This window comes from Haliaeetus albicilla, chromosome W, assembly GCF_947461875.1.
Source record: "Haliaeetus albicilla chromosome W, bHalAlb1.1, whole genome shotgun sequence".
Taxonomy (NCBI): Eukaryota; Metazoa; Chordata; class Aves; order Accipitriformes; family Accipitridae; genus Haliaeetus; species Haliaeetus albicilla.
Genome location: NC_091515.1, coordinates 40,729,452 through 40,736,728, shown reverse-complemented (window position 1 = coordinate 40,736,728; position 7,277 = coordinate 40,729,452). Strand labels below are relative to the sequence as shown.

Sequence of the window (7,277 nt, the reverse complement as noted above, 5' to 3'; positions counted from 1 at the left end):
ATGACATCATTGTATGGGGCAACACAGCAGTAGAAGTTTTTGAGAAAGGGAAGAAAATAATCCAAATCCTTTTGAAGGCTGGTTTTGCCATAAAACAAATTAAGGTCAAGGGACCTGCACAGGAGATCCAGTTTTTGGGAATAAAATGGCAAGACGGGCGTCATCAGATCCCAATGGATGTGATCAACAAAATAGCAGCTATGTCTCCACCGACTAACAAAAAGGACACACAGGCTTTCTTAGGTGTTCTGGGCTTTTGGAGAATGCATATTCCAAATTACAGTCTGATTGTAAGCCCTCTCTACCAAGTTACCTGGAAGAAGAATGATTTTAAATGGGGCCCTGAGCAACAACAAGCCTTTGAACAAATTAAGCAGGAGATTCTCCATGCAGTAGCCCTTGGACCAGTCCGGGCAGGACAAGATGTTAAACGTGCTCTATACTGCAGCCGGGGAGACTGGCCCTACCTGGAGCCTCTGGCAGAAAGCACCTGGAGAGACCCGAGGCTGACCCCTGGGGTTCTGGAGTCGAGGATATCAAGGATCCGAGGCTCGCTATACTACAACTGAAAAAGAGATATTGGCAGAATATGAAGGAGTTTGAGTTGCCTCAGAAGTGGTTGGTACTGAAACACAGCTCCTCTTGGCACCCCGTCTGCCAGTGCTGGGCTGGATGTTCAAAGGGAGGGTCTCCTCTACACATCATGCAACTGATGCCACATGGAGTAAGTGGGTTGCACTGATCACACAACGGGCTCACACAGGAAACCCCAGTCGCCCAGGAATTTTAGAAGTGATCACGGACTGGCCAGAAGGCAAATATTTTGGAATGTCGCCAGAGGAGGAGGTGACGCGTGCTGAAGAGGCCCCACTGTATAATAAACTGCCAGAAAATGAGAGGCAATATGCCCTGTTCACTGACGGATCCTGTCGCATTGTGGGAAAGCATCGGAGGTGGAAGGCTGCTGTATGGAGTCCTACACAACAAGTCTCAGAAACTGCTAAAGGAGAAGGTGAATTGAGTCAGTTTGCAGAGGTGAAAGCCATCCAGCTAGTGTTAGACATTGCTGAAAGAGGGAAGTGGCCAGTGCTCTATCTCTATACTGAGTCATGGATGGTGGCAAATGCCCTGTGGGGGTGGTTATGAGATAAGGGGAGTCAAAAGAATCTCAGTAGACATAATAAAGGGGGGTGAAAGATGATGTTTAGTGCTTACATTGTTGAAATTAGCTGAGGTAGAGACAGTCCTTGATAAGAAGAGCTGGTCCCAAGAACCAGCCAATGAGGTTGAGACAGTTCCTGATAAGAAGCAGGAGCAGGCCCCAAGAGCCAGCTAAGACTGGTCTTGCGGCTTGGGTGAATACCAAGAAATCACTGAGCCTGCGCAAGGAAAGAGGTTACTAGCGGTGACAAAGAGGAGTCATCTATCTTCATCTCTGTGACCACCAGACAACCACCATAAAGAGGCACTGTGCAGGCGCAGTTGAGAGGAGACTATGGAAATGACCTCTCGGAGCTAATTTTAATATGAAGCTGGGATAGGTCATGCATAGGTATAGGCATATTGTGAATATGTAATACCTGACTGTATAAACCTGAGGCGCACTGCCGAGTCGGGCGCGCACAACTTTGGTGGGACTACCCCCCCGTGCTGCCCAGCGCTGAATGAACATACCTACTTTACAATCTCACTGATTGTGGAGTCTGTTTTCTGCACGTGTTGTGGTTTAACCCCAGCCAGCAACTAAGCACCACGCAGCCACTCACTCACTCCCCCCCATCCAGTGGGATGGGGGAGAAAATAGGGAAAAAGAAGTAAAACTCCTGGGTTGAGATAAGAACGGTTTAATAGAACAGAAAAGAAGAAACTAATAATGATAATGATAACACTAATAAAATGACAACAGTAGTAATAAAAGGATTGGAATGTACAAATGATGCGCAGGGCAATTGCTCACCACCCGCCAACCGACACCCAGCTAGTCCGGAGCGGCGATTCCCCGCCCCCACTTCCCAGTTCCTATACTAGATGGGACGTCACATGGTATGGAATACACCGTTGGCCACTTTGGGTCAGCTGCCCTGGCTGTGTCCTGTGCCAACTTCTTGTGCCCCTCCAGCTTTCTCGCTGGCTGGGCATGAGAAGCTGAAAAATCCTTGACTATAGTCTAAACACTACTGAGCAACAACTGAAAACATCAGTGTGTTATCAACATTCTTCTCATACTGAACTCAAAACATAGCACTATACCAGCTACTAGGAAGGCAGTTAACTCTATCCCAGCTGAAACCAGGACAGTATGTCCGTTTGGTGAGCCAGCCAGGAGGCTCTCTGCTCAGCTGCGGGACCAACTGCGGAGCTGACACCCCTAGGCGCGCCCCGAGAAGTTTCCTCAGATGAGCCTCCGCTGCCAGCTGCTCACCACGGAGCAGACAACAACCTCCTGAAGCCGCGGACCAAACGGTATGTGTCACAGAGGGAGCCTGTAAATCGTACGGGCTGGGACAGCTGGTAAATCGCGCAGAGACATCTGGCATGCAGCGTAGTCCCCGTATGGGAGGAGGGTACCCTGTATGGGGGGATTTGCTGACCGATAGAGCAGCCGCTAGCGATCTTGAGGGTAGATCGAGCAAATCCGGGGTGACTGCTGCATCCCAGTATCGGGAGCCAGGACAGACCTGTCGATGACTGGTATATAAAAGGCAGGAGAAGGGTAAGCGCACCCCCTCGCAATTGCGCTTGGTTTATGGGGTAAGCGGACCCCCTCGCAATTGTGCTTGGTTTATTTTTGCAGCTGCTGAAAGGTTGTCAACTGGAGCGATGCTTGTATGATGTGAATGTTTGGAAATTTATGTTAAAGATTTTGTGTGGGTGTGTGGAAATGCTATGTTGAAATTTATAGGTGTATGTATGTTTGTTAATGTGTGAATGTCTTTACGTATTAATAGGGGTGATTCCCTGCTTTGTATGTGGGCTTGCAACTGGACTATATAATAATTAGCATCTGGCTTGGGTTTTGTTGAAGTGTAAATCTTGTGGGAGAAGGTGGTACTGTACATCTAGCAGATGGAAACCAGACTGCCTTGAGAGTTTTCTCCAAATTCCACACTTTTATGATTGGGAAAGAGCTCACTAAGAATCCAAAATAGTGAGATTGGTGTGTAAAGGAAAATTTAATTCCAGCAATTTGGGACATGTGGGAGGAAAACTGGGGAAGACTATAAAGAAGTGTAAGAAACAATTTGCATGGAAGCTTATTAAAAGGAGAAGCCAAAATCAAACTTAAGAATCATTAGGAGGAGTTATAAAATGGGAAACAATCAAGGAGGAGTATTGAGGAAAAGTCCTCTGGGGCGTGTAATTGCCCACTGGAAAGATATTGTTGTGACCGGAGCTACGGAAAGTAAAAAGAACCTTATTAAATACTGCAATCAGTGGTGGCCGTTGTATAAGTTAGAAAGTGATGCTAAGTGGCCACTTAATGGGTCAATAGATTATAATACTCTATTACAACTAATGCTGTTTTTAAGGAGAGAAGGGAAATGGGATGAGGTTTCGTATGCAGACATGTTTTTCACCCTCCAAAACCATCCAGAGTGGCAAAGGGACTGTGGAATGGTACCCCCACAGGACCCCATGGTGCTTGCACTTGAGCGAGAGAACAACAAGGAGCTTAGAGGTAAACTGAGGCGGTGTTGTTCGGCATGTAGTATTGGACAAAGATGTACAGAGACATATAAAGTCCATCAGGTACCAGAACAAGATCTAACTGATTTGTTTAAGCCTCCCCCTCAACCACAGGAACAGGATGCAGACTCGGATAGAATTCCGACCCCCCCCGGACAGCCCTGTATCTTCCCATACTAGGAAGAAAACTACCTCAACAGCTTTACAAGTACCTCTCCGAGACACGGTGGGGCTGGATGGTGGGATGATGTTAATCAAAGTACCCTTTTCTACTGCTGACCTAGGGGAATGGAAAAAGGTTGCAAAAGATTATAGGAGTGATCCGATAAGTGTAGCTAAGCATTTCCAATTTATTGTGAAACAGCATAACCCTGATTGGAAGGATATACAGCTATTATTGGAATATATGACTGAGACAGAGAAACAGCTGATTTTAAAAACAGCATGGAACCTTGCCGAAGATCATTATAAGATTACAGGAGGGGACATTAAGGAATATTTCCCTCTCCAAGACCCAAAGTGGGATGTTAATAGGTCTGCACATATGGAAAGATTGCAGGGGTATCAGGAGTGGATTATAAAAGGAATGGAGAGAGCAATCCCCAAAACTATAAATTGGTCAGCTTTATATGCAGTCAAACAGAGTCCTTCCGAGTCTCCATCTGAATTCCTGGATCGATTGAGGGATGTAATGCGCCGCAGCACACCGCTGGATCCTGGGTCAGAGGTAGGAATACAACAATTAGTCTCCCTGTTTTTGGGTCAGTCTACAGGGGATATAGGGCGCAAACTTCAGAAATTACGCCCTACAGAAAGTAGGAATTTAGAAATATTGTTGGACGAAGCATGGAGGGTATTTAGTAACAGAGAAGAAGGATATAGGCAAGGGCAAAGGAAATTAATGGCTGTTATTCAGGAAGAAAGAGGAAGAGGGCCTAGACGAGACTTGTCCCGACTGGGCAAGGATCAATGTGCTTTGTGTAAGAAATTCGGTCATTGGAAAAAGGAATGCCCAAGGAACAAGGAGGATCAGAGGGCTCAAACAGGAAGAACGGTAGCCCCTGTGAAGGGAGATTGACAGGAACCTGGGGAATCTACCCTAGCGGATCCACTGGTTATAATTAAGCTAGGGAAAACACAACAAGAGGTAGAATTTTTGGTAGATACAGGGGCAACATACTCGGTTCTGAACCAAGCTTTGATGCCCCTGGGAGATGATTATGTCATGGTGAAAGGAGCGACTGGCCAAAGTGAAAAGGCATATTTTTGTAAACCTTTAGAATATAAATTAGGAAAGCAGTGGGGCATTCATAAATTTTTATATATGCCCAACTCCCCAAAGGCACTTTTGGGAAGGGACTTGGAACAATTGGGAGCAAAAATTGTATTCAAAAAGGGAGAAATTACTCTGGAGGTAAAAGATCAGCAATATATTCAAATATTGAGCCTAACCTTAACCAGTCTCCCCCTAGAAGGAAGCATTAACGAGGACATCTTAAACCAAGTGTACCCAGGGGTATGGGCTACCGATGCACCTGGAAGAGCGAAAAGTGCTCCACCTGTTGAAGTTAGGATCAAGGAAGGCCAAAAGCCAGTAAGAATTAAACAATATCCCCTAAAAAAGGAAGACAGAGAAGGAATCCGGCCAGTGATAGAAAAATTTTTGCAGTTGGGATTATTAAAAGAGTGTGAGTCTGAATTGTCCTGGTTTCAGCTGGGATAGAGTTAAATGTCTTCCTAGTAGCTGGTACAGTGCTATGTTTTGAGTTCAGTATGCGAAGAATGTTGATAACACTGATGTTTTCAGTTGTTGCTCAGTAGTGTTTAGACTATAGTCAAGGATTTTTCAGCTTCTCATGCCCAGCCAGGGCACAAGAAGTTGGCACAGGACACAACCAGGGCAGCTGACCCAAAGTGGCCAACAGTGTATTCCATACCATGTGACGTCCCATCTAGTTTAGGAACTGGGAAGTGGGGGGCGGGGTTTCGCCGCTCGGGGACTGGCTGGGTGTCGGTCGGCAGGTGGTGAGCAATTGCCCTGCGCATCATTTGTACATTCCAATCCTTTTATTACTACTGTTGTCATTTTATTAGTGTTATCATTATCATTATTAGTTTCTTCTTTTCTGTTCTATCAAACCGTTCTTATCTCAACCCAGGAGTTTTACTTCTTTTCCTGATTTTCTCCCCCATCCTACTGGATGGGGGAGAATGAGTGAGCAGCTACGTGGTGCTTAGTTGCTGGCTGGGGTTAAACCATGACAGAATTCAGTACCCCTATATTACCTGTTTGGAAGCCCGATGGGTCATATCAGGTGGTCCAAGACTTACGGGCGGTGAATAAGATAACTGAAGATCTTTACCTGGTAGTGGCGAACCCATATACCCTGTTGACCGTATTAACACCTGAATTGACTTGGTTTACTGTTTTAGAGTTGAAGGATGCTTTCTTTTGTCTCCCTCTCCATGAAGCCAGCCAAAAATTATTTGCATTTGAATGGGAAAACCCCAAGAGTGGTCGAAAGACCCAGCTCACTGGACGGTATTGCCACAAGGATTTAAGAATAGTCCTACCATTTTTGGCAATCAGCTTGCGAAAGACTTAGAAACCTGGGAAGCCCCGTCTGAGGAGGGGAAGCTGTTGCAGTATGTGGATGATATCCTGATCGCCACCAAAACAGAGAAAGATTGTATGACATGGACGGTGAGTCTGCTGAATTTCCTGGGACTCCAGGGGTACCGGCTATCCAAGAAAAAGGCACAGGTAATGCAACGCAAAGTGAATTATTTGGGCTATGAAATTAGTGCAGGACAAAGAACTTTGGGACAGGCCCGTAAAGAGGCAATATGTCAAATTCAGAGACCGCAGACAGTAAAAGAGTTGCAGACTTTTCTGGGAATGACGGGGTGGTGCCGATTGTGGATCTATAATTATGGATTGCTTGTTAAACCACTGTATGCGCTGACAGCCACTGAGCAGAAACACCTTGAGTGGAACAAGGAGACCGAATGAGCCTTTGAGCTACTGAAAAAGGCTTTGATGTCGGCCCCGGCCTTAGGACTCCCAGATGTGAGTAAGCAGTTTCTTCTTTACTCCCACAAGAAGCAGGGCATTGCCCTGGGAATATTAGCACAAAACCTGGGTCCATATCGACGGGCAGTTGCCTACCTCTCTAAGCAGTTAGACACGACTGCAAAAGGTTGGCCTGGATGCCTGCGGGTGGTTGCGGCTGTGATACTGAACATACAGGAAGCCCGAAAGTATACTCTGGGCCAGAAAATGACTGTTCTGGTGTCTCACACAGTATCAGCAGTACTGGAAGCAAAAGGTGGACATTGGCTCTCTCCACAAAGATTCCTGAGATATCAAGCTGTATTGGTAGAGCAGGATGACGTGGAGATTGTAGTCACTAACATTGTCAACCCAGCTTCTTTTCTCAGCGGGAACACAGGAGAACCGGTACATCACGACTGTTTGGAAACCATCGAAGCAACATACGCAAGCCGCGCAGACCTGAAAGATAGCCCCATGGAAAATGGGGAAACTTGGTTCACAGACGGAAGCAGTTACGTCCTAAATGGTAATCGAC

The 7,277-nt window shown here is 46.2% G+C and overlaps 1 long non-coding RNA gene across 1 annotated transcript; it reads left to right on the top strand.

The window, feature by feature from the left end:
* Positions 1-2,591: 2,591 nt before the first annotated feature.
* LOC138683268 (uncharacterized) lies at positions 2,592-3,296 on the top strand. Its single transcript, XR_011322874.1, has 2 exons — positions 2,592-3,045; positions 3,218-3,296. It is a non-coding gene; the product is annotated as an uncharacterized lncRNA (long non-coding RNA).
* Positions 3,297-7,277: the final 3,981 nt, after the last annotated feature.